The sequence below is a fragment of the Helianthus annuus genome, chromosome 8, assembly GCF_002127325.2.
Source record: "Helianthus annuus cultivar XRQ/B chromosome 8, HanXRQr2.0-SUNRISE, whole genome shotgun sequence".
Lineage (NCBI taxonomy): Eukaryota > Viridiplantae > Streptophyta > Magnoliopsida > Asterales > Asteraceae > Helianthus > Helianthus annuus.
In genome coordinates, this window is record NC_035440.2 from 47,320,019 (window position 1) to 47,346,822 (window position 26,804).

Here is a 26,804-nt window from a genome sequence, read left to right on the forward strand (position 1 = left end):
TAATAAAAAGTAAAATGTAGAAATATGTCAAATGAGATGAGATTTACGGTTAATAAATCACAAGAAAAGTGTATAGATGAAAGCCTAGTTAAATGGGGAAAATAATAACTAAGTCGACCTAGGACCCACGCGTTACGATAGGGACGTTAAGCACAGAAAAATAGATGTAAAAACGTTGAACCACATATTGACGTTGCAACGTGCTAGCTTACAAACTTTAGACCGAAAGATAAACGGAAAATTTATAAAAGATGAGAAGTATTATGTTGAATTTGTAAAAAATAAAAATATACGGGTTAAAAGTAAAAATAACACAAAAAATTAAACAAAATCACATAGAGACAAAATTGATACTATTTCTAAGCACCCACAAATATACTATACTATACTATATACTATACTATACTATACTATACTATACTATACTATACTATACTATACTATACTATACTATACTATACTATACTATACTATACTATACTATACTATACTATACTATACTATACTATACTATACTATACTATACTATACTATACTATACTATACTATACTATACTATACTATACTATACTATACTATACTATACTATACTATACTATACTATAACATAACATAACATAACATAACATAACATAACATAACATAACATAACATAACATAACATAACATAACATAACATAACATAACATAACATAATATAATATAATAATACATGAGTTGATTTTGTCTTGGCTTGAACTTATCTTCTGTATCAACTATCAAGTGTTGCTACTTGCTACAAATGTGTCTGTAACGATTGTTAATAAAGTATATGTCGGCTTTTGTTGAGCATTACTAAGCAACTTATAGCAACTTAAAAAAAATTAATTCTAGTGCCGTTGATAGCAGGGGCGGACCTGTAGTGTAAACGGGCGTAGCCCGGGCTACGGCTCAAGTTTTTACGAGTAGTGTAAAAAAAATTTTTTTCCGATTTTTATACACAGGACACACCTAAACAAGTACGAGGACACCTCTAAAATTTTTTGGGATACCCCTGAGTTGAAGGTCTAGTTCCACCACTGGTTGATAGCTCCTCACAAGACAACACAATGAGACATTCAAACATATCTGAAAATTCACAAAGCGATCAAATAAAGAGGATGTCTCTTCTTCACATATTTATTCTTTTTTTAATAGCCAACGGAACTATGAAAAAACCAAAATAAAAACAAAAGAGTTCCCAGCCAGGAGCTGGACATCATAAGAACATATTTATTCCATTTCACACACAAAAAAAAAAAAGAAAACCATGAGAATGAGCCTTCTTTTTTGGTTAACAAACACCTATCATATCTCTTTTTTTTTTTTGAAACGCTAACTTCATTAACCGAAACCGAATCCGAAAACCGGGACGGACAACAAAAACAACGAACTATATAAATACAAACTTACACAAATCCAACCACTCTAACGACCCTTTGTTACATCTATGTTTGAACCAAAGAAAGCTGACCGATCTAACTTGGCTAAAGATACTTTCGACACAACTTCTCTTCCCGTTGAACCACAAGTTGTTTCTGGCCCTCCACAGCAACCAACAGGCCGCATACACAATACCTTGCAGCGCCAACTTTTCCTTCGGACTTCTGCAGCAAGAATTGTGGATCTCCATCATATCTCTTCTATTTCACGGAAGATAATACAAAAAAGGACATGGTGTGATACTCGAACTAATGAGTTCATCTTCGACCATACAACTACTACTTTGGGTGTTCTATCCTGATATAAATAATAACGGAATCGTTTTTTTAGGGAACCGTGATGATATGATTGTTGGTTATGGTTCAACTTTCTATTGTAGTATTTTTACATGTTATTCATGTAATCTGTTTTGTAAATACGTGTAATTCCAAAACCAAACTTTGTTGAAAAGGCGTCAAAAAGTGCGTAGGAAATACGTTGAAAACTGATTCCTACATGTTTTCTTCCAACATAAGTTTTTTGTCACAAATGTGTCGAAAAACCTATTTATGACGTATTTGCAATGGAATATTGCATTGAAAACAACCATTTTTCTAATAGGGAACAAAGAAACATATTATCAAAATTCTAGACCACTCGATACTCTATCATCTCACACAACAATTATTCATTAGGCTGTCTAATTATTCTTTCATTTCTAGATCACTCGATGCTCTTTCAAATCACACAACAATTCATTGGCAACCTTTTAAAAAGACACCCACGCAATACACAGTGTTTTTAATTACTAGTTGCCAAATCTAAAGCTTTCTATAAACCAATTATATCCTTTAGCATTGATGTCCCAAAAATGACCTATGACCCCATATAAAATGTGGATAACTTTCCTACAACAACTTTCTCCATTTTTCTTTTTAAATATCGAGTTTTGTTTATACATCTTCTAACATTAATATATGATAATGCGTACATGCATGTGATTCAAGTCTTTTATTGGCTGAATATTGTCCAAGTAATGGCTCTAAGCAACGTGCAATTATGCACCCTTTAGTTAGCTTTAGCTTTTTTTTTTTTTTTTTTTTTTTCTGTAAAGTAACTTTTATTCAAAACAACAGCAGGCCGGCCCTAAAAAAAAACAGGGATCTAGCCGACTACTCCAGCATGTACAAAGGATTCAAAACCCAATCATTTCATACAATATTTCTATACTTAGACCTGCATTTTAGCCACAAAAAAACCCAAAGACTTAACCTCTCCAGTGATCTCTTCGACGCTCCCTCTACCGTTTGAAAAAAAATTGTTGTTTCTAGCTTTCCACACACACCAACACGTAACCATGATGAGCCCCCGAATAATCAGCCTTGCCCTCTTGTCCTCAGAAGCACCTTTATGCATCAACAGAACATCTTTGAAAGAAAAAGCGAACAACGGATTGATCTTGACCCAATCGCTCAACCAAACCCAAACCGCACAAACCGTCTCGCACCCTGAAAGATGATCCACGGATTCCGTAAGAACACCACAAAAAGCGCAGTTTTCCTAGTCCACCGTGACATTTCTCCTCGCGAGGGCGTTCCTAGTCGGAATACGGTCAATGACCGCTCTCCACATAAATATCTTACACATGGCCGGGATCCAACCTCCGGTCCATATACCATAAATAGGATCCACCGGCTCCTGAATCGACGCCGCTTTTTTAAAAGAAGAAGTCGAAAAGATCCCGGAGTCTTCCAACGTCCATTTCCACGAATCCTTAGTATCCGATGTACCCAGCCAAAATAGTCGAGGCTTCCGCTAATTCAGCCATCTCCTCCTGCGAAAAGGTGGCTCTTGACCATCTCCAATTGACATCGATGTCCGTCTCCAGTAACCGATTAGAAACGTAACACTTTTTATTAGATTCCAATGCAAACAGCCTTGGCCATTTAAACATCAGCGGCCCATCACCGAACCAATAATCAATCCAGAACCGTATGTTGTTACCATCTCCCAGGATTCCTTTGATGTAATGATTCAACTTCTTGCCGTTAAGATGCACCTTAGATTCCGATCTCATGATGTTTTTCCAAACTCCCGTTGAAGTAGCGTTACACGGAAAATCAAACCATTTTCTACTTTTACCATGACAAGCCGTAACCACTTTCCTCCACATACTATTGATTTCTGACCGATACCTCCAAGCCCACTTCGCCAAAAGGGCTTCGTTTACAAGCTTTAGTTTACCGATGCCAAGGCCACCATTTTTCTTTGACCATGTCACTAAATCCCATGCTACCCAATGCAACTTTCTTCCCGTCTCCGACCCTCCCCATAGGAAGTTCTTCATAAAGGATTCGAGCCTCTCTACAACTTTAACAGGGACTTTAAAGATCGAAAAATAATATATAGGCAGACTTTCAAGAACAGTCTTGACTAGCACCACCCTACCTCCAATAGACAGCGAGTTCGCTTTCCAAGACGCCAACCGGTTCTGGAAAATCTTAATTATCAGGTCCCAATTTTTAACTCTGTTCATGTTAGCACCTAATGGAATGCCCAAATACTTAAAAGGAACCTCACCTTTCAGGCAACCCACCGACTCCGCCATCATGCTACTGATAACCCCATCTTCCACACCCAATCCAAAGAGGTTTGATTTGTGAAAGTTGATTTTAAACCCTGAACACCTATAAAAAATACGAAGAATTCTAGTAACAACTATAATATTCTCCCTTGACCATTCGCCAACAATCAACGCATCATCCGCATAAAGAAGATGCGAAACCACTGGACCGCCATTAGGTAATTTAATCCCTTTTAACTTTCCGGACTTACACGCATTGTCAACAATGTAAGAAAAAGCTTCCATAACCAACAGGAAAAGGAAGGGAGAGAGGGGATCACCTTGTCTAAGACCTTTAGTGCACTGAAACTCAAAAGTCGGCGAACCGTTAACAAGTACCGACGATCTAGCCGAAGCAAGAATTCCTTCCACCCATTTACACCAAATATTTGAAAAACCCAACTGAGATAGCAAGTGGAGCAAAAATCCCCAGTTAAGGTTATCGTAAGCCTTTTCAAAATCAATCTTCAAAATGAAAGCCTTTCTACCCGACTTTTTGATCCAAGAAAGCACTTCGCTTAGAATAAGAGGGCTGTCCAAAATGAACCTATCTTTCAACAACGCCGATTGATACTCCGACACAATTTTCCCCATATCCCCTTTAATACGGTTGGCGAGAATTTTAGAAATAACCTTACTAATTAACCCAATGAGATTAATTGGCCTGTAGTCCTTCATTCCAGAGGGATCGTTAGTTTTAGGAACCAAGGTAATAAAAGATGTACTAGCACTCTTATCAATCGTTCCTGTTGCATAGAAATGGTTCATAATATCTCTAAAATCCTCCTCGAAAAATCTCCAAAAATGTTTGAGAAATTTGAAGTTAAAGCCGTCAGGCCCCGGGGCCTTATCCGAACCACATTCGAAAACCGCATCTTTGATTTCTTTATCGGAAAAGATCCCCGAAATTGCATCAGCTTCCATCTCCGAAAGTTTTTTAGAATCATGACAGTTGAACACCGGCCTATTAAGAATCTTCTCAGAAAAATGGTTCCTAAAAAAACCCAAAATTTCTCTTTTAACCAATTTCGGATTAGAAACCAACTTGTCACCACTATAGATCCCTGGAATGCAATTTTTCTTTTTTCCTTTTGTTGAACAACCCATGAAAAAAGGCAGAGTTCTCATCGCCTTCCAAAGCCCACCGACAACGGGACTTCTGTCTCATATCCGAGGAGGATAAGTAATCTCGTTCCTTAATAATTTTTAGACATTCCTCTTTGATCCAATACTCTTCTTCGCTAAGATCCCTGGTTTCACTAAGACGATCCAAGTTTGAGAGCTCCTCCAAGTCCCTAATCGAATCCTCCTTATCCTTTTCTTTTTTTTTTTTTCAGCCACCCACCTTCTAATAATACCCCTAACATGTTTCAGCTTCAACATAAGATTGATATCAGAATGAATAGAAGACTTGACAAAAGAATTTAACGCGTTCTCCACTAAGTTATCAAATCCCTCAACCTCCAGCCAAGAATTGAAAAACTTAAAAGGTTTATGCCCAAAATTGAGACAATTAGTCCTAAGAATTAACGGGCTGTGATCGGAGTGTATACGGGGAAGCGCCCTAAGGCAAGCACCTGGCCATTTATCACTAAAACCTTTGCACACCAAGACACGATCAATTTTACTAAGCTTGTTTGAATTGGGAGCCTGGAACGTGAAACTTCTACCCCTCATACTGTATTCCTCCAACCCAACCAAAAAAATAAACTCATTAAAATCAATGGCACAAGATCTATTGAACGCCGAATTTTTACGTTCTTCGGGAAACCGAACCGTGTTAAAGTCCCCAGGTAAAATCCACCGCCCCTCCCCGCCGCTAATAGATTCTTTCAGAGAATTCCACAACGACTTTTTCCCCGACACACTGTGCGGAGCGTAAATATTGATTATGTTAATATCCTGACTGTTACCAACGATTCGGCCTTTAATCAACATAAAGTGACTTTTCTTTATCACACTCTGCATTTTAAAGAACTGAGGATCCCCGCAACAAAGGAGGCCCCCAGACCTCCCGACAGACCCCACAAACTCCGTAACAAAATTACTGCCCCCCCCCCCAGAATTTAGCAACCAGATCACTACTGACCGAGTCCAGCTGAGTTTCTTGTAACGCCACGAAATTGACCAAATAATCCTTCTTCGTCTCACAGACCCACCCGACTTTAGACACCCCACCCATACCCCTGATGTTTAGAGACAAATAGTTCATAATTTACCTTTACCTGACTGAATGCCTTCATTCCTAATGATGTCCTCCACCAAATCTTTGTGCTGAGAAAGATCCACTCCTAACTCTCTCCCCAGTTCCGTGGTCAAATCCAACTCCTTGTTTACCTGATCATCCTCTAAGATCTCCCCCTGTTCACTCCTAACTTCTCCACTGTGATGCCTACCCTCCTCCGAATGAGCACCCGCAGAATTAATATGAGGAGAAGGAACCTCCTGAACTCTCACATTGAGATCCAAAAAACAGTGGAGAAAGGTTCAGAAGACTCCACATTGATGACTGAATTCACCTCCTCATTCACGTGACTCCCAGACGAAAAAGGACCCACCCACTCACCTGATCTCCTTCTTTTTTTATTAATGGGCTCCCGATGGTCTCCACAAACCGCAATATGGGCTAAGGAGTGGGCTTTAGATTTATTACCAATTTTGTTGATATGGGCTCTTCTCAATGGTGGGGTACCCCTCTTACTCTTGTCAGCTTTATTACCCCGCATGTTAAAAGCATCAAGACCACCTCCTTTAACTAAATTTTCAAATAAATTCCCCACCATATTGGGAATAGTACCTGATCTAAATCCATCAACTTCTGACCCAAGAACAGCGACGTCATCATTACCCCTCTCTTTGTACACTCATGCATTCATGCATGTATCCATATGCTCATCCGGCATATATTGAACAACATGGCCCACGATTATTATTAATAGAAATAGTGAAATTTCTTGCTTTCGACTTGCTAGGCGTTAGTAAAGTTGGAAGGATTCTAGAATAGGGATGTGCAGTGAAACCACTTCAAGGTATGAGACTCAACTTTTAGGTTGAGTTCTTTTGTTTGGTATGTAATATTATTTTAATTTGATTGGAAAAACAAAATTCAACCGAACCAAATTTATGTTTCGATGTCAAGTTAGCATTCAACCTGAAATCGAATTTGTTTTTTTAAATGATTCGATATATTTATTTTTAACATATCTTTGTTATAAATAGAGATATACACATTCCCTTATAACTGCTTTGGCAGTTAACATCTTATAATTGCTTTGGTAGTTTACGAGCTTTTTAAGCTTACCCTCTGCATAAAAATTGAAAAATATTGAAAGATATGAATCAATTGCAGTTGAAGAGAAGATTCTCTAAAGGGAACACACCTAAAGTCGAGCCTTTATCTCTTTGACTAAACGGAAGTTCATACCTGAGCTCTCAAGGTCTTGCACAAACTCAGATTACAGATATCAAATTGGTATACTCACCTGTAAGATTGAATCTAGGGAATTTTGATACGGGAGTATATTCTGAGGTGGAACACGCGAATAAGTTAAGTGCTTAAAACACTAAATCTCGTATTCACTTTGTGTGAAAATTAAAGAGGATCGGACTGACAATCTAAGTGAATCGTTAAGAACTTAAAGTGATTATAGGTCAATGGTGCTAGTGTTTTGTCAAAAACTGATATGATCCTCTGACACGAACTCAAACAAAAATATTGTCTGTAAATATGTTTGTAAATATTTTTTTGCTGCTTTACGTATCAGAAAAATACAAAAAGATTTTGTTTCTACTTTATTTTCGACAACAGATGTCTGAGAGTTGAGTTTCAAAATCTAAGTATGCCACATGTTTCTAAAAATATACCAAGTTCATTAAGTTGAAACTTGTAGTTTTAAAATCAAAAATCAAAAGCAGTTTGTGATATCTCCAAGGTCATTGAATTGGACTTGGATGATTAACTGTGAGGGATTTGGATTCTTAAATTGAGAAATCTATAAAGTCATTTGATAAGGGAAGAGAGCCAAGTTATTCCTGGAATTTCATATTGTTACAATTATTCAATAGAGCCAGGTTTTCGATTTAAAATAGTTTTTAGAGCCAGGTTTTCAATCCTGGATGTTCAAAATGCTTTTATAGTTAAATTCTTGAGATTTGCAGATGTTGTACCAAATTACGATCCCGATAGCCGAGTCTAAGGGGGAGTCTGAAGACAAGCTTATCGCAAGGGGGAGCTTGTAACTGGAAAGCCATGTGTCGATCTCAAAAGCACGGAAGCTTGACGAAAGGGGGAGCCTGAAGAAAGAGTTTAACGTAAGGGGGAATCTGTTCGAGCAAGATGGAGTCCGTGACTGCTGAAGACGTCAAACCTTCAAGAAGATTCAGAGATAGAGAAAAGACAAGATGCTACGAGATTGACTGCGACAATACCCAAGGGGGAGTTTGTGAGTGCAGGAATGTCTATCGCCTCCGTCAATTCGGAAACGTAGCAAGAAACTGAGCATAACAAGGTTTTATAATGTAAATCATAAAGAAAAAGGCAAGGTGGCAATATTGTAATTAAGGAGAACTTTCTTAAAGCCTTTGCCTATAAATAGGAATGTTATGTTAACTTTTAGGAACTTTTGCCATTCTCATCATTTGTAGAGCTTGGAGCTTAGAGAAGGAAACTAGAGAGAGAAAGTTGCTAAAGGTGATTCAAGGTGCTTCTATATTGTCGAATATTCAATAGAATCACGATTATATTACGTTCTTGTGTTCGGTCCACACATGTGCACGGATTCCGCACGTCGCACGTTTCGTTACGCAATCGTACAGGAGTCGATTACGGTCCTACAACGCGCTCACAATTTGCAAGACCAGAATTCTTTGTAAGAACAACCATATGACATGGTTCTTCTTCTTTTTGGAATAGGCAATTGAAGTAGTTGTCCATTATTCACGCTGTGACTGGGTTTAGTATGTGGTCATTTACTTCCACTATTAGTTTTATTATTTTCTGCTTCTTTAACAGTCTTGATGATATATGGCATAGCATCTATGATTCCTTGTGCTACTATGTGTTGGATAGCACTATTATCTATTTTCCCATTATTATCGTTATTCTGGTTTTCCTGATTCTTTTAGTTGTCCATCTGAATTATAAACATTTATCAGGTATTAATATCACGGAATAAGATTTAGTGTAAACAATCATACAAACATATTGATCAAAATCATCGAGCATTGCGACATTCTACTCTTTATATATATATATATATATATATATATATAGGAGAAGGATCCGTTAGGAACCACCCTTTATTGCGAGAACAGCGAGAACCAGTGTGAACACAAACAGTAATACCTAAAAAAATCTAAAAAACACCAAAAAAAAAAAATTTACTATTTTTTTTTTGGAAAAATCGCTATATTTCGTTTATAATAAAAAAAATTTTAAAAAAAATTTCGAGTCACATTTATCCATGCGCATGTGCATTTTTATCATTTCTTTGACAAATTCTGACATTCATTACAAATATTAGACAATTGCAATTTCATTTACACCACCACGTGTAATACACTACTTTTTACGTTAACAAAATAAGAAATGCACATGTGCATCTATATGTATCAATATGAAATAAGGTGTATTGGTACACTACTTTCTCTTTAATCTATCATTCCATCCATAATACACAAACATGCACATGTGCATTTTTGTCATTTCTTTGACAAATTCCGTAATTCATTACAAATATTAGAGAATTGCACATTCATTTACACTACCATGTGTAATACAATACTTTTAACATTACCAATATTAGAAATCCACATGTGCATCTATATGTATCAACATGAAATAAGGTGTTTTGGTACACTACTTTGAATACATTTTCCTTTCATCTATCATATCATCCATAATACACTACCATTACATCCTACCATCCATAATAAAATACCATTACCTCATACCATCCATAATACAATACCATTACAAATATTTTCACTTTATTACATGTATGTAAACACCATTTATAACATCCAATCAACATATTACATCATAAATTGACAACTATAACCAAACCATCAACCACTAGATATAACTAATCAAAAAACATGTATATGGGCCTACTTCTCCATTCAAAATCACAAACTTTTTGTACCAAAACACGTTATATCATGGTTATACCTAATAATGCACATGTGCATTTTGAATATTGGTAATGTAAAAAGTAGTGTATTACAAATGGTATTGTAAATTAAAGTGCAATTGTCTATTCCTGATAACGTATTACCGAATTTGTCGAAGTAATGATACATATGCACATGTGCATGGATAACTGTTACTCGAAAAAAAAAGTTTTTTTTTTGGTAACGAAATATAGCGATTTTTTTTTAAAAAATATTAAATTTTTTTTAGTGCTTTTTTTATTTTGTTTTTATTTTGTGTTCACATTGGTTCTCGCAATAAGGGTGGTTCTCGCATGAACCTTACCCTATATATATATATATATTACTGCTAGGGGTGGTTTCAGAATTGCATCTCTCGCTTGTTGTATTTCCAGACGAGTTTTTCACCTATTTGTTTGATTCTATCTCCTTCCTCAACTAACTCCTCACCAAAAGTACGGAGTTCCTGCACATTTTCCTCACTCATGGACGGTAGTGGTGCGGGTATTGGTTTAGCGTACTGGGGCATAGGTTCTCCGTATGGGTATGGGTTTTCTAGTATTTCCTGGACATATCGATCGGCATTCCAATACGGATCTAGAGGGTTATGGTTGGTATATTGTGATATGGGGTTTGGCATTGGGTTTCCCTGTGGATAGAATTTCTGATAATCCCTATGGTTATCCTCCCATGGGTTATACATTAGAGGGTTAGGTGCTGGGACTTTAGGTATCTCGTTTGGGTCAAATGCATGTAGGGGAATTTGATCTCCTTGGTTTAGTTCTATTTCCATTGGTTGAGTTGGGAATAGTGGCGGTGGTTGTGGTGCAATTATCTGATCTAAGTTTGGGTCTGCTGTAGTGGTGGCTAGTGTGTGTGAGTTTGCCAATCGCCTATTGATTATGTCTTGGGTCTAAGTGTTCATCCCCCTATTAGCCGACTGAACCATCCTCTCTTTTTCGTAGGGAATGGTTCTTCGGATTGTGCCTTAAATATGAAGATTCCCTCTTCGGTGTCAGCTGAATACCCTGAAGGAGTAGGCTGGGAGGAAGTTCCTTCATCTCTAGGAGAACTAGATAGGTGACGATAGGCGTCAGACGGACCTTGATCACTCATACTGTAAACTAACAAATTGTCAAATAACACAAAACAATAATATACAGATATGCATGTAATCACATAGATTATTTCCTAACATAATTAATAAAATTTTGGTGTCAGCAGAACACTTCCGTGGCTTAAATCAGTGGCTGTAGCTCTGATACCACCTTCTGTCCCAACCCCCGATCCCTTTTCGCTGTGAGCGGGCGGTCGCGAGTCTTATAGCCGTGGTATCAGTGTTTATTAATTTGGCAGCGAAAATTTCATCAGGGTCGTAGTTAGGAAATAGTTTATCAGAGTAAAACACCACATATCTATAATTAATAAATATATGGGAAAAACCCAAGTTTCCATTACAAACATGTTTTTAGGGATAAACCCTAATTTATTGAAATAAAACTTTTCTTTATTTAGGTAACTTTTATAGCCACTTCTCCCAGCCTTGGGTGCTCTCCAGCTGGCTTCTATTTGGCTTTCAAATTTTGTTACCTGAAACGCATTTTGAAAAAGTTTTATCAGCAAGAAATACTGGCGAGTAAATCCCAGTTTAATCAAAACAAGTTTTATCATTTTACAGCATTGAGGGCAACCCGCAATTACATTTGTTTACATCTACTTTAATTACCACCCACGGTACTGTCAATCCTAACTTGTGGTAATGTCACTACTCACAGTGTAGTAACAAGTTATGTATACAAAACCCCAACATACTGACAGTAATTGTAGAATCACAAATACTCAATCACTGTTAATTATAATTTAAAACAATTGAGGTTTTATGAAAACAGTTTACAAAAAGAGGAATTACTCACATTGCTATTTTAAGATAATTCCTGGTGACTTCCTGGTTATAATCTATTTAAAATAAACAATGCACACACGTTAGTATAATAACCCAATTTACTTTAGCTATACCCTCCCCCCGAGACAGAATTCCAACAGCTGAGTCGGGCAGAGCCATCACATGCATTACGGAGTTCTAGATCAATCGGGCAGAGTAACTAATACGTAACCGGGGGTTATAATACTTACAACGAGGCAGAGCTTCGCTTTTTAGTGGGTATAATACCCGAGTATTATAATGACTATTCAGAAGTTGAGAGAACGAAAATAAAATGAGCGGATTGCAACTGAGCTCTCGTTCTCAATTTATAGGCTGATTAGGCCAGCCGTCTCGCCCCGCGATAGATGAAGGCTAAGCCTTCGCGGGCCTCGAGCGACCTAGAGTAGGCCCTAGCTTAGCTGAGTCGGACCCCTAGCCTTCACACGCGTATGGTCACGTTGCGCCTCTGGGTGCGTCCTGGTGTGTCATGCTGTCGTGCCCCGTGACAGCCTGAGCATTCTCCGTCGCGGGCTGCGAGGCCCTATATTTATTTGTTTTTCTTGATTTTTAATTAGTATATCAGGCCCGTTTTTCGTATACGGTGTGTATTTTAGGACATATAGGGGTGTTGTAAGGATTTTTTAGGAGGGTTTTTATATTGCAAAATATGCTAATCAAACAAGACGGACTTGCAATATCTCCAGATTGGGTGCCGGATCCTCCTACACAAGTTCTCGTTCCTTAAAATATCCAACAAGACTTGCGTGATGAAGTGTAATACCCCGTGTTTCGAAAGTCAAAGTCAAGATTGAAGTCAAAGGAAGAAAAGATTGCTAATTTCAATTTGTCACTCCTTGCTTAACTCCTGTTTTGTCTTCTTTGACTTGTAGATAATCTAATTATTTTATTGCATTAGTTGTATTATTTGGAGTACTTATTAATAATCGAGGTTTAATCGTTATTTATCGCATGTTTTATCGCTTATCGCATCGCAATCGCATTCGCAACCCGAATTATGCGTTCTGGATATTGTTTTACGTGTGTGTGCTATCTATGTGTTACTTGTGCATGTTTATCTATGTTTATGATGTGGTGATTAATCGAAACGTAATCACAACTCTATCGCAATCGAATCGCAAACGGTATACGCCAGTTAATTATGATGATTGTATGTTAGATATAGTGAGCGATGGATAGTCATTTATTATTTAATTCTAAGTGTATCGCAACCTCACTCGAAACGCATCGCGAAGCTCAGCACGCGAATCGAAACGACAAAACTCAAATCGTCGGAGCCACTCGATAGAGTGACTACTCGATCGGATGGCCATCCGATCGAATTGCCACCCGATCGGACAGCCATCTGATCGGTGACCCACTCGACCCTTTTGCACTTTCCTTTTTGGGAAACCCTATAAATACCCTCACTTGTCACATCCCTTGATGTGACAGCTCTCTACTCGACCCAGCCGCACTTCAGCCTCCTTTCTCTCGATTTCTCACGATTTTTATAAGTTTTCAACCTAAATCTTGTACTTCTATGATCTACACGCACTCCTTCATCTTTCCCTATTTTGAATCTCAAATTTTAACCGTGAAATCAGCGGATTTGAGGTGTTCTAGGATGATGTCATCATGGAGTTCTTATGGACTTTAATTGTTGGCCTCAATCCACCAGCTCAAGCCTTAATCGTAAGCGCGCCCATCTCCCTTCGTCATTCATCATTCGATGTTGAAGTTGCCATCGGAAGAACCGTCGCCGTTAATTCTGTTCTTCGTGATTGTACTCTCGAACTCAACAATCACATCTTTCCTATCGACCTTATTCCGATGCAGCTCGGTAGTTTTGACGTCATAGTAGGCATGGACCTTCTTTATGAAAATCGTGCTGAAGTTGTGTGTTTCAATAAGATGATTCGATTCTCGCTTGCTAACGGTGATCTATTGTGTGTCTATGAAGAAACTCCTTCGAAAGGTCTCAAGCTCATGTCGTGTGTCCAAGCTAGCAAGTATCTCCGCAAGGAATACAGAGCTTTCTTGGCTAACATTCTTGTAGCGGAGAAGGAAAAGAAAGGGAATACTGGAGTGAAAGATGTCCCTGTTGTTTGTGAATTCCCCAACGTCTTTCCTGATGAGTTACCCGGTTTACCCCCAAGTCGTGATATCGACTTTCATATTGACCTCATTCCTAGAGCAAATCCTGTTGCTAAAGCCCCTTACCGACTCGCTCGGTCTGAAATGCGTCAACTCTCGAGTCAACTTCAGGAATTTCTTGATAAAGGCTTCATTCGCCCTAGCACCTCTCCTTGTGGCGCACCAGTCCTTTTTGTCAAAAAGAAGGATGGGTCGTTCTGGATGTGCATCGACTATAGGGAATTGAATAAGCTGATATTCAAGAATCGCTATCCCGTGCCTCGAATCAATGATTTGTTTGATCAGTTACAAGGTGCATCGTGTTTCTCGAAGATCAATCTACGCTCAGGCTATCACCAATTGCGCATTCAAGAGGAGGATATACCCAAAACCGCTTTTCGCACTCGTTACGGCCATTATGAGTTCGTTGTTATGCCTTTCGGTTTAACCAACGCACCCGCGGTTTCATGGATCTGATGAATCGCGTGTGTAAACCATTTCTTGACTGCTTCGTCATCGTGTTCATCCATGATATCCTGATCTATTCCAAGTCGAAAGCCAAACATGCGCAGCATCTACGTTTAGTTCTCGAGCTACTCCAAGGGAATCAACTCTGTGCCAAGTTCTCCAAGTGTGAATTTTGGATAGAGGAGGTTCAATTCCTCGGTCATATTGTCAATAGTCAAGGTATTCACGTCGACCCCACGGAGATCGAAGCTGTTAAGAGTTAGGTTACGCCAAAGAACCCCTCTGAAGTCCGTTCTTTTCTCAGACTAGCGGGTTACTATCGCCGATTTATCGAAGGATTCTCTAAAATCGTTGTGCCGCTTACTTCCCTCATGCACAAAGACAAGCCTTTTGTTTGGGGGACTGGACAAGAGATTGCCTTTCAAACTCTCAAGCATATGCTCTACAATGCTCCCGTCCTTTCTTTACCCAACGGAAACGATGACTTTGTTGTCTATTGCGATGCCTCTAACCTAGGTCTTGGTTGTGTTCTCATGCAACGGGACAAGGTTATCGCTTACGCGTCTCGTTAGCTCAAGATCCACGAGAGGAACTATACGACCCACGACCTCGAGCTAGGTGCAGTTGTTTTTGCGTTGAAGATTTGGTGACACTACCTTTACGGTACAAAGTGTACGGTCTTCACCGACCATAAGAGCCTACAATATATCTTCAACCAAAAAGAACTGAATATGCGTCAACGCCGATGGGTAGAACTTCTCAACGATTATGACTGTGAGATTCGTTACCACCCTGGCAAAGCAAATGTCATTGTCGACGCCCTCAACAGCCGAAGCTATTTGCATAGCGTTCGTAACATTCAAGCCCAGCATCATCTCGAAACTCTCATCCACGAAGCCCAACATGCTTGTTTCACCGAACGCACTCTGAAGAAGGAAAGGATTCTTAACGATGGAGCCCAGCTAGTGAATAAGTCGAATGGGATATTCCATTATCTGGACCGAATTTAGATACCTAAGTGCATCGATTTACGACAGATTCTGATGGACGAAGCCCACAAGTCTCGATATTAGGACCTTCGCTACAAGTACTGGTGGCCGGGCATGAAGAAAGATATCGCTCTCTATGTTTCGAAGTGCCTGACTTGCTCGAAAGTCAAGGCCGAGCACCAAAGACCCTCTGGCTTACTCGTCTAACCCGAGATTCCCATGTGGAAGTGGGAGTATATAGCTATGGACTTCATAACGAAACTTCCGCGCACGCCATCAGATCACGACAGCATCTGGGTTGTCGTTGACCGCTTGACCAAATCTGCTCATTTTCGGCCAATACGAGAATACTACAAGGTAGAAAAATTAGCCCGAATCTACACCAATGAGATCATTTCTCGACATGGGACGCCTCGCGACATCATCTCTGGCTGTGATGTCGGTTTACCTCGCGTCTATTGGAAACGTTCCAATCTGCTCTCGGTGCTACGCTTAATCTAAGTACCGCTTTCCATCCCCAAACCGACGGTCAGACTGAAAGAACGATTCGTACCCTTGAAGACATGCTCCGTTCATGTGTCATAGATTTCAGTGGTAACTGGGATGCATACTTACCTTTAGTCGAGTTCTCGTACAATAACTGTTATCATTCTAGTATACAAATGGCACCGTTTGAGGCATTGTACGGAAGAAAATGTCGATCGCCAATTGTGTGGCATGAGATCGGAGATTCGCAAATAACCGATCCTAAGCTACTGCAAGAAACGACTGACAAAATCCTCCAAATTTGAGACAATCTGCTGAAAGCTCAGAGTCGTCAGAAAAGTTACGCCGATAGACGATGCAAGCCCCTTGAATTTGACGTTGGCGACCATGTACTCCTAAAGATCACCTTGGAAGGGTGTGGTTAGATTCAGCAAGAAAGGAAAGCTCGCGCCTCGATATGTTAGACCCTTTAAGATTCTGGAAAGGATCGGAAAAGTGGCCTACAGACTCGAACTACCGGAGGAACTTAGCAACGTCCACCCGAATTTCTACGTATCGAACCTCAGAAAGTGCCTGGCTGAGCATGATTTATACGTACCACTTGAGAATCTTCAACTGAACGAAACACTACACTTCGTGGAGAAGCCTGTCGAGATCATGGACCGACAAACCAAGCAGCTCAGGCGCTCACGCATTCCCATTGTAAAAGTTCGCTGGGAAGGCAAACGAGGCGCAGAGTTCACTTGGGAACTCGAAAGCGACATGAAGGAGAAGTACCCGCAGTTGTTTGTTATGTCTAAAGCCTAATTTTAGGACGAAATTCCCTTAAGAGGGGGAGGCTCTAACACCCCGTGTTTCGAAAGTCAAAGTCAAAGTCAAGATTGAAGTCAAAGGAATAAAAGATTGCTAGTTGCGATCTGTCATTCCTTGCTTAACTCCTGTTTTGACTTCTTAGACTTGTAGATAATCTAATTATTTTATTGCATTAGTTGTATTATGTGGAGTACTTATTAATAATAGAGGTTTAATCGTTATTTATCGCATGTTTTATCGCTTATCGCATTGCAATCGCATTCGCAACCTGAATTATGCGTTCTAGATATTGTTTTCCGTGTGTGTGCTATTTATGTGTTACTTGTGCATGTTTATCTAGGTTTATGATGTGGTGATTAATCAAAACGTAATCACAACTCTATCGCAATCGAATCGCAAACGCTATACGCCAGTTAATTATGATGATTGTATGTTAGATATAGTGAGTGATGGATAGGTCATTTATTATTTAATTCTAAGTGTATCGTAACCTCACTCGAAATGCATCGCGAAGCTCAGCACGTGAATCGAAATGACGGAACTCCAATCGTCGGAGCCACTCGATCGAGTGACTACTCGATCGGATGGCCATCCGATCGGTGACCCACTCGACCCTTTAGCACTTTCCTTTTTAGGAAACCCTATAAATACCCTCACTTGTCACATCCCTTGATGTGACAGCTCTCTACTCGACCCAGCCACACTTCAGCCTCCTTTCTCTCGATTTCTCGCGATGCTTGTAAGTTTTCAACCTAAATCTTATACTTCTATGATCTACACACACTCCTTCATCTTTCCCTCTTTTGAATCTCAATTTTTAACCGTGAAATCAGCGGATTTGAGGTTTTCTAGGATGATGTCATCATGGAGTTCTTATGAACTTTAAGTGTTGGCCTCAATCCACCATGAACAACTCAGATCTGAAGGATTTCCACAAGACTAATTTTTTCGCGTAGATCTACACATATTCATGGTTAAAAGGATTGAAAGATGGTTTTCTAACTTTCTTTCAACTCTTTTACACTCAATGCACTCAAAACCGATAGAATCGGAACTTGTTCTGGTCTTCTACTTCTTCTTAGTGATACGTTGGTTCAAGATCCAATTCGTATCGGAGAGACTACCGATTTCGGGTTAAACATGAAAAACCATCTCGAACAGTTGACTGGCCGCACTAGGGTGATTCCTGCCCGATCGGATCACTTGGGATAAGATGAGGTTTCCGTTGTTTAGCACGTTATCACGCCGTCTCGATCAAAACTGCAAAACTGTCAAAACAGTCAAGTGTCAAGAACGTTCAGGCTGTTGGGACGGATTTCCGTCCGATCGGATTGCCCTCCGATCGGACAGCCATCCGATCGGCTTGCACTTGGTCCCAAACTTAAATATTATTTCAACCTTTCAAGAGTTCGGAAGGTCGAACGGATTGTCATCCGATCGGATTGCCATCCGATTGAACTACCATCCGACCATGTGAGTTTTGGAACTTCAACACTTAAACAGTTTTCAACTTGTTCAATGCATGAACAGTGACCAACGGATTGCCACCTGATCGGATTGCTATCCGATCGAATGACAACCATGTTGTGAACTTGTTCTCACTAAGTGTCCTACCAATCGGATCGTCACCCGATCGAACCGCCGTTCGATCGATCGACCTGAAGGGTAGAGATACTTCTATGTGTTCAAAATGCTACAACGAAAACCTCAAAGCCATCATACACAAACACGTCCTTACCAAACAAGATGACAATCCAATCGAATGGCCATCCGATTGGATGGCCATCCGATCGGATTGCCGTCCGATCGGATTACCATCTGATACTTGGTATTATTGCACTGTTTTACGCGCTGCTTATCGTTTATGCTATCGTTAACTGTTCAGGCTAATCTCTCTCAGCGCTCCCTTCAATCCAAGAGAGTGTTTACTTGTTAAACACAACCTGTGAATATACTCGATCCCTTTTTGCTTTATGCACCTTTGGGTGTTACATACGTTACTTATTCTAAATCACAATTGACACACTATGGGACTAAGCTAGCTTGTGGAGTGTGATCACTCCAGCGGTTGGGAGGACCGTGGAATATCCCCCCCCACAATCGACACACTACGCAAACACTATTCATACACTAACCGTTATTGGATGCTATGTGGAATGCCTGTATGTTATGTTAACACAAGGATTGTTGCCTGACACCTTAGCAACGATAGTACTATAGTTTGGACTCAGCACCTGTCGTGAACAGGGGTTGTTAAGGGCTTTACTTCGCGTGTCCCAGTGGGGATATGTGTTGCGCATTCTACAACTCGCAGTCACGTCTGTGCATAATTCTCTGTCGATAACCTACTTGCCTTCACTTTGTACATGTTACATGCTGGTTATGCGTAAACGATTTCGAACTCTATTACTACTATCCAACTTGTATGCTCACCTTTACACTACGTGTACTGACCGTTATTTTAACGTATGTGGCAGGTGTTTAGGATGCTATCTGCTAGGATGTTTGCTATGTGGAATCGAGTTAGGAAGAGTTTAGAAACAAACAAACAATTTATTTAAATCTGAGTTGTCGGAACATGTTATTTGTTTTTGAGATATCGCTATCTGTAATAACTTAGTTTGCTTGATGAGTTATGGTATGGGACAAAATATTAACTATCTGGTAATGTAGTTGTTATGGAATTTCTCTTGAACAATCTGTTTCGCTCAGTGCCATGCCCTGGTGTTTCCGCCATCGGTTGGGGTGTGACATGAAGAAATTCACCTTCCGTTGAAATACGATTTAATTGAACTAGTAGGTTCTTTAGGTTTGGAATTTCCTAATTCGAACGAGGAGTAGAGTTTCTTTATGTATGTTTTTATTTTTATTGTAGTCTAAAATATTTCTATAAATACTGTTTTCAATTTAAAAGAAATTTATATTTAGAATTTTATTGTTTTATTGTTAATTTATAATTAAAAAACAAAAAAAAAGGTTGTGAGTGATGGAATTCCATCACAAGTGATGGGCATTTCCACTAAAATCCATCACTAGTGATAGAATAATGCTTGATGACATGGCGGAACTTGATTGGAAGTTGTGAGTGAGTGATGAGTGATGGGCACCCCTACCCCCTTATAATTTATATGCACAAGAGAACCCCCACCCCCTTATAATTTATATGCACAAGAGAATGATCCTTGTTGGTAGGGGCGGACCCACGTTAGGCGGAACGGTGTTCCCGGACCACAATCTTTTTTTTTTTTTTAAAGTAGTAGAATTGAAGTTGTATATAAAATTTTTTATGGACCCCATAAAATAATTTAGTTGTACCCCATAACAATGAAAGTGAGTCTGGTGCATTGGTAAAACCCCTTGTTTACACACAAAAGGTCCCGGGTTCGATACTTGTTTGTTTTGTTTTTTTTTTTGTGTTTTTTTTTTTGTTTTTTAAATCTGATTTTAAAGTTGGGTATTTTAATAGACTTTCAAAAGAATCAAAGCACACAGCAAAATCAAAAGGCACGTTGTTTTCTCCTGCGCACCATCCACAATCAAGAAACCCTCCACCTTCCTCCGCCTCCGGCCTCCTACCACCGTCTCCCCCTTCCTCTGCCCTCTCCGCCGCCCTATCCACCTCCACTGATAAGTTTTTTTTCTACTACTGTAACTTGTATTTTGGTATATATCTAGTTGTTTAAGGACTTTTTTTGCTATGAATCTTTGTATGCCTCATCTTCTTCAAGTAATACTAGTATTAATCTTGTTGAATTTTGTTATTTATATAGTTGCTTATCATCTCCATTGGTAAGAATTATTTTATTTCTCTAACTTGAATTTTGGTATATATCTGGTTGTTTAAGGACTTTTTTGCTATGAATCTTTGTATGCCTCATCTTCTTCAAGGACTTTTTTGCTATGAATCTTTGTATGCCTCATCTTCTTCAAGTAATACTAGTATTAATATTGTTGAATTTTGTTATTTATATAGTTGCTTATTATCTTAAAACTAGAATTATAGGCCAAATTATGCAAGAATCATTAGAAAGTTTCATGTCTCATCTTCTTCAAGTAGTACTCGTATGAGAATTGATTTGGAAGTCCTTCCATGGGATCCCGCCGAACGAAAACCAATTTTGTCTTATGACGTTAACCAAAGAGATGGAATTAGACGGACGTATTTGAATAAAGGTCCATGTCAACCGTGAGATCATGTTTTTCCAAAACAAGATATTGGTGGTAGATTAAGAGAATTTAGTCCCGATTGGTTTAAGGAATTTGGATGTTGGTTAGAATATAGTGTAAAATCGAACGCCGTATTTTGCTTGGTTCGATACTTGTTCAAAGAAAGTGGTCAAAAAGATGCATTTGTGACTGACGGATACTATGGTTGGAACAAAAAAGATAAATTGGGTATTCATGTAGGTAAGCCGAATAGTTTTCACAACAAGCACTTCAAAAATGTGACCAGAAAATCTCTTATGATTGAGCTAGGCAACTATATTATTATTATGAGAAAAGATGGAATGTTTGCTAACGTGAATGGGATATCTAATCTTGCAAAGAGGACAGTGGAAACAAAGAAACATTTGAGGTATACGTTGGTCTATCATTTATTGAAGTTAGCATTAATTCTACTGGTTGCAGAGACAGGTGTTGAGAGGTGTTTTTCGTCAATGAAACATGTGAAGACGGATTTGCGTAATCGAATGGGTGATGATTATATGAACGATTGTTGCATTTGTTATATCGAAAGAGACCTTCTTGCCAATGTTTCAAATGAAAACTCGTCGGGGACAACTCTAAAAGTTTGTAATGTTTTTTTGTCGTTTCGAAAGACATCGCATGTTTTTACTGTGTGTTTTCTAATGAGTAATGATTATATAGTTTTGTTATGGTATTGTATTTTATTATGTTCCTCATCCCGACCAGACCCAAACGACGATGACTCAAAAATTTTAACTTTTGTTTGTCAAAAATTTAAACAGCGAAAAAGTGGACCCCATTGAAAAAAATTGTTGGAAGGAGTGATAACCACAATATACCCCATACAGCTAAATTAAACACAAGTTCTGTAGGTCCCTTTTCGCGGAGGATAACGAACCTAAACCTTGTTATACTAACCCACTAGCAAGTGCGGAATCCAAGCTAGTAGGCAAACCGAGATGAAGCAAGTGGAGAAACAAACACACAAGATTTCACCGATTAACACCACTGTATTAATACGTATGAAGGTTCCGGTTACAAGCACAATGTTTACAATCAGTTTGCAAACTCTCAAAGTGTATGTGTGTGTGATTTCAGCAGAGTATCCTCTCTATCTCTCGGATGTGCTCTCTCTTGGTGTCTGCTTGAAATACAACACACTGCATGGGTATATATACCCATACACAGCAGGTCTTGGTCGAAGGATCCGATAGATGGTCCGAAGGATCATCTATCGATGACAACATATTCGAATGATCAGCAATGACCTCGAAGGATGATCCTTCGAGGTCCAACAATTCGAAGCATATCTTTCGATTACCTCGAAGGATCGACAATATCCTTCGAGGCTATCCTTCGATGCAGACAAACATACAACTTATTGGCCAAGTCAAACTAGGAGGATAGTTGACTTGGTCAACTTACAGACTCACTTAGGACATCGTTTACATACAGACCGAATACAGACAAAGTACAGACACAAGTGCACCAACAAACTCCCCCTTGGCTGTAGCTTTGTCTTTATCTTCTATAGTTGTAGACTCGTCTCGAACTTCGACGGTCTTTGGTCTTCGAGTTACCAAAACTCTGATGTCCTTTCAAGTCTTTCAAGTCTTCATTGTCGGAGGATCTTCTAAGTCTTCACGTCTTGAAAGTAGAGAGTGTATCAACAAACTACTCGTATCATGAAGGAAGTGTGTTGACAAACTCCCCCTTAACATAAGCTCCCCCTTGGGTCATGCTCGTGAATGACTTGATCTTTGTGAAGTGAGATCCTTGTGGTGTTGATGATGGCCAGCGGCAACTCGATCATCTTCATCTTTTTGAGCGCCTTCTCGTCGTGTCTTCATTCCAAAGCTTGTCATCGACCATGTTCTCCTAGCCTTTAGAATCTGCACATGCAAGAAATCTAAACGCGTAATGAGAACAACTGCTTGGAACATAGTATAAGCAAATGACACGCGAATGACCATGTCACAATCAAACACCGTCCGACAGTTTGAAAGTTTAATAAATTTGTCAATTTTAGTTTTAACTTTCAAAACTTGCAAATTTCGACCGTTTATGAAGATTTAGTCAATCCGGTTTTCGTTCAGGTTTCAGGCAACGAAGACTTGAGTTCCAACATCGTACGATCGAAAATAAAGTAGAAAGAAAATCTTTTTGGCTTTTATAAAGTTTATATTAAAACACACCTAAAATCTTTTTGGTATTTTAGAAATTAAAAGACAACAATTTAAAATCCTTTGAGTGTTATCAAATGACATCACCGCTAATGTCGTGCTGATATGCACCAAACGACGAAACTGTTTAAAAGAAACACAATAAAAGTTAAGCAGTAAATAAATATATACGAACATTCTTTTTGCGAGTTTCGAGGGTAAGAGAATCATATCAGTGTACGGTCATGCCAAAACACTCTTGTTGTTCAGTTAATTAACATTAAGATAAACATCCTATAACAATTATCGGTATCGTTGTCCACTTAAGCTCAACTTATCAGATGTAATCATGGCGAGGGGATACGTTAAGGTATGATTTATACTTACCGACCGGTGTTCATCCACATCACGACACATTCCCGTATCAAGGTATGCACGAGGGTTCATCTTACCGGTGAGTATACTGATTATCATCTGTTTGACCGTATAAAATGTGAGATACTCACTTATTTTGATTTGAAAACAAGCCCTTTGTGATATAATCACTTATTGATGAGGAACTTGATTTTCGTATGCATGAGGGCACAGGTGCAAGTCCGTGAACAGGTCAGTACTTCCGTACAGCAGAGAGACGAACTTGACACCCGGATAAATGTGATATTTTATCACTTATTTGTTTTGGACATGTGATTGTTTATCACTTATTGAGGTCGAATGCAGTATGTAATATGTACACGTATGTATAGTATCATGGAAGATCTAGACTTGCGTCCCCGTTATTTTTCGGTAAAAGATACAACCATGATACCCAGATGATAAGCAGCATAAAGACCGAATATCTCAGAACCTCGGCAATCTATCAAACGAAATTTCGGTACTAAGACCATATGCCAATGAATGGTTCCCACCTGGTCTTCAGTCGATTAAGATTTATATCACCCTGCACACTTTAAAATGATTGTGAGCCTACCGATACATCTTATATAGAGCTGCTTATCGTTTTGCATTTAAGGTCTAAAGAGGTTTGGATAGACCACTGATGTACTATCATTTCCTCTTTTGCTCGCCAGGAAACTCATTTTTGTTTTTCTATTGTTTTTGTGTTTTGAAATTTTTCGATGTTTTTGGATTTTCAGATTTTTGGATTTACTCCCCCTAAAATCAATAAACTAAGATAAATTTAAAAACACACAAAGATATTTACAAAAATGATTTTCCGATGTTGGTTTACTCTTGCTTGACCTTAATGCCATTTACCAATAATAAGAAGTCAAATCTAGATTTGTCAAAAGCTTTGGTAAATAAGTCGGCACGTTGGTCATCGGTGTGGACCTTAACAACATCGATTAGCCTTTTCTCAAAGCAATCACGTATGAAGTGATATTTGATTTCGATGTGTTTGGTCTTTGAATGCTGCACAGGATTTTTAGTGATATCTAAAGCAGCAGAATTATCAACGTAAATAGGAGTAGTTAGGAATTCAAAACCGTAGTCCCGCAATTGTTGTTGGATCCAAAGAACTTGGGAGCAACAACTTGAGGCAGCAATGTATTCAGCTTCGCATGTTGATGTAGCGACACACGTCTGCTTTTTGCACTGCCATGTGACTAGGCGATTTCCTAAAAACTGACATCCAGCCGTTGTGGATTTGCCGTCGATTTTACATCCGCCAAAATCAGAATCACTGAATGCGACCAAGTCAAAGTTATTATCCCTAGGATACCACAGACCGGTGTCGGGGTAAGCCTTCAAATAACGAAAAATCCTTTTGACAGCTGCAAGATGTGAGGCCTTCGGGTTAACTTGATATCTGGCAAGCAGGCACGTTGGGTACATTATATCTGGCCTTGATGCTGTGAGGTACATAAGGGATCCGATCATCGCGCGATAGTATGAAGGACTAACAGGTTCACCCTTCAAGTCTGGAGTTATTCCGTGATTAGTTGGCAATGGGGTACCAATGGGCGTTGCATCGGACATCTGGAACCGGCTCAAGATGTCTCCAACATATTTAGTCTGATGGATGAATATCCCAGACTCCGTTTGTTGCACTTGTAGGCCCAAGAAGAAATTCATTTCCCCCATAGCACTCATCTCGAACTTATCCTGCATGATGCGCTCGAAATTCCTACACAAAACATCATTAGTAGAACCAAAAATAATATCATCAACATATACCTGTACCAGAAGAAGATCTCCATCTTGTTCTTTGATGAAGAGAGTACAATCGATAAGACCTCTTCGAAAACCGTTCTCCAGCAGATATGTAGATAAGGTTGCATACCAAGCTCGTGGCGCTTGATGAAGACCATAGAGAGCTTTGTTGAGCAACCAAACCCGATCGGGATGAACAGGATCTTCAAAACCTGGAGGCTGTTCGACATATACCTCTTCTTCAACCACACCATGTAGAAATGCACTTTTGACATCCATCTGGTAAACCTTGAATCCTTTGAAAGAGGCATAAGCAAGAAAGATCCGAATAGCTTCCAGACGTGCAACTGGTGCATAGACTTCGTTGTAGTCGATCCCTTCTATCTGACGAAAACCTTGAACGACTAAACGAGCTTTGTTTCGAATAACCACTCCACGGTCGTCTTTCTTGCATTTGAAGACCCATCGAGTGCCAATCTTCTTGTAGTTCTCAGGCTTTTCAACAAGCTTCCAAACACCAAGCTTGTGAAATTGCTGTAATTCTTCCTGCATGGCTTCAACCCAAGCACTATCTTTCAATGCTTCTTTCCACGACTTTGGTTCTTCTTGTGACACGTAACACGCGAAGGACCAGTCATTTTGTTGACCAGATTCTCTTATAGCTGAATACAAACCAGCATTCCGGTTGTTTCTCAGCTGATTACGCGTCTGCACACCGCGATGGACATCTCCTATGATATTCTGCTGGGGATGGGTATCGTGAATCCTCATTTCAGGATTATCTGGCACACGAGCATTGATACCCAAATTATTCAGATTAAGATCAACAACCAACTCCACACCAGGAATGTGGGTAGAGGTGGATGCATTCCCTTCAGCAGTGTCTACATTCTGCATATGAGGTGTATCTACAGAAGCACCTTGAACAGGAGCAGCTGGAGCTGAAGATCCTTCGGCTGCATCATGATATTCATCATCTTCAGAAGAGTCATTATAATCAGCAGCATCTTCAAAAACCTCATTTTGAACCATATTGTTGACTGACGAAGAAGCTTGAGGGTCAACAACAATAGGTCTAACCAATGGCGAGACAGCAGCGTTGTCACTTTCCAACAACATTCGAGCCGCTGCTGATTCTTCGTCAAAGGTTGGCAGATTGAAGGAGTCAAATAGCCCATCATAATCGAACATCCACGGATCACCCGGAGCCCTAACAGGACTCGTGTACCTTTGAACCCTAACTTCACTCCATAGCTCTATCTTTTTGGTAGCCA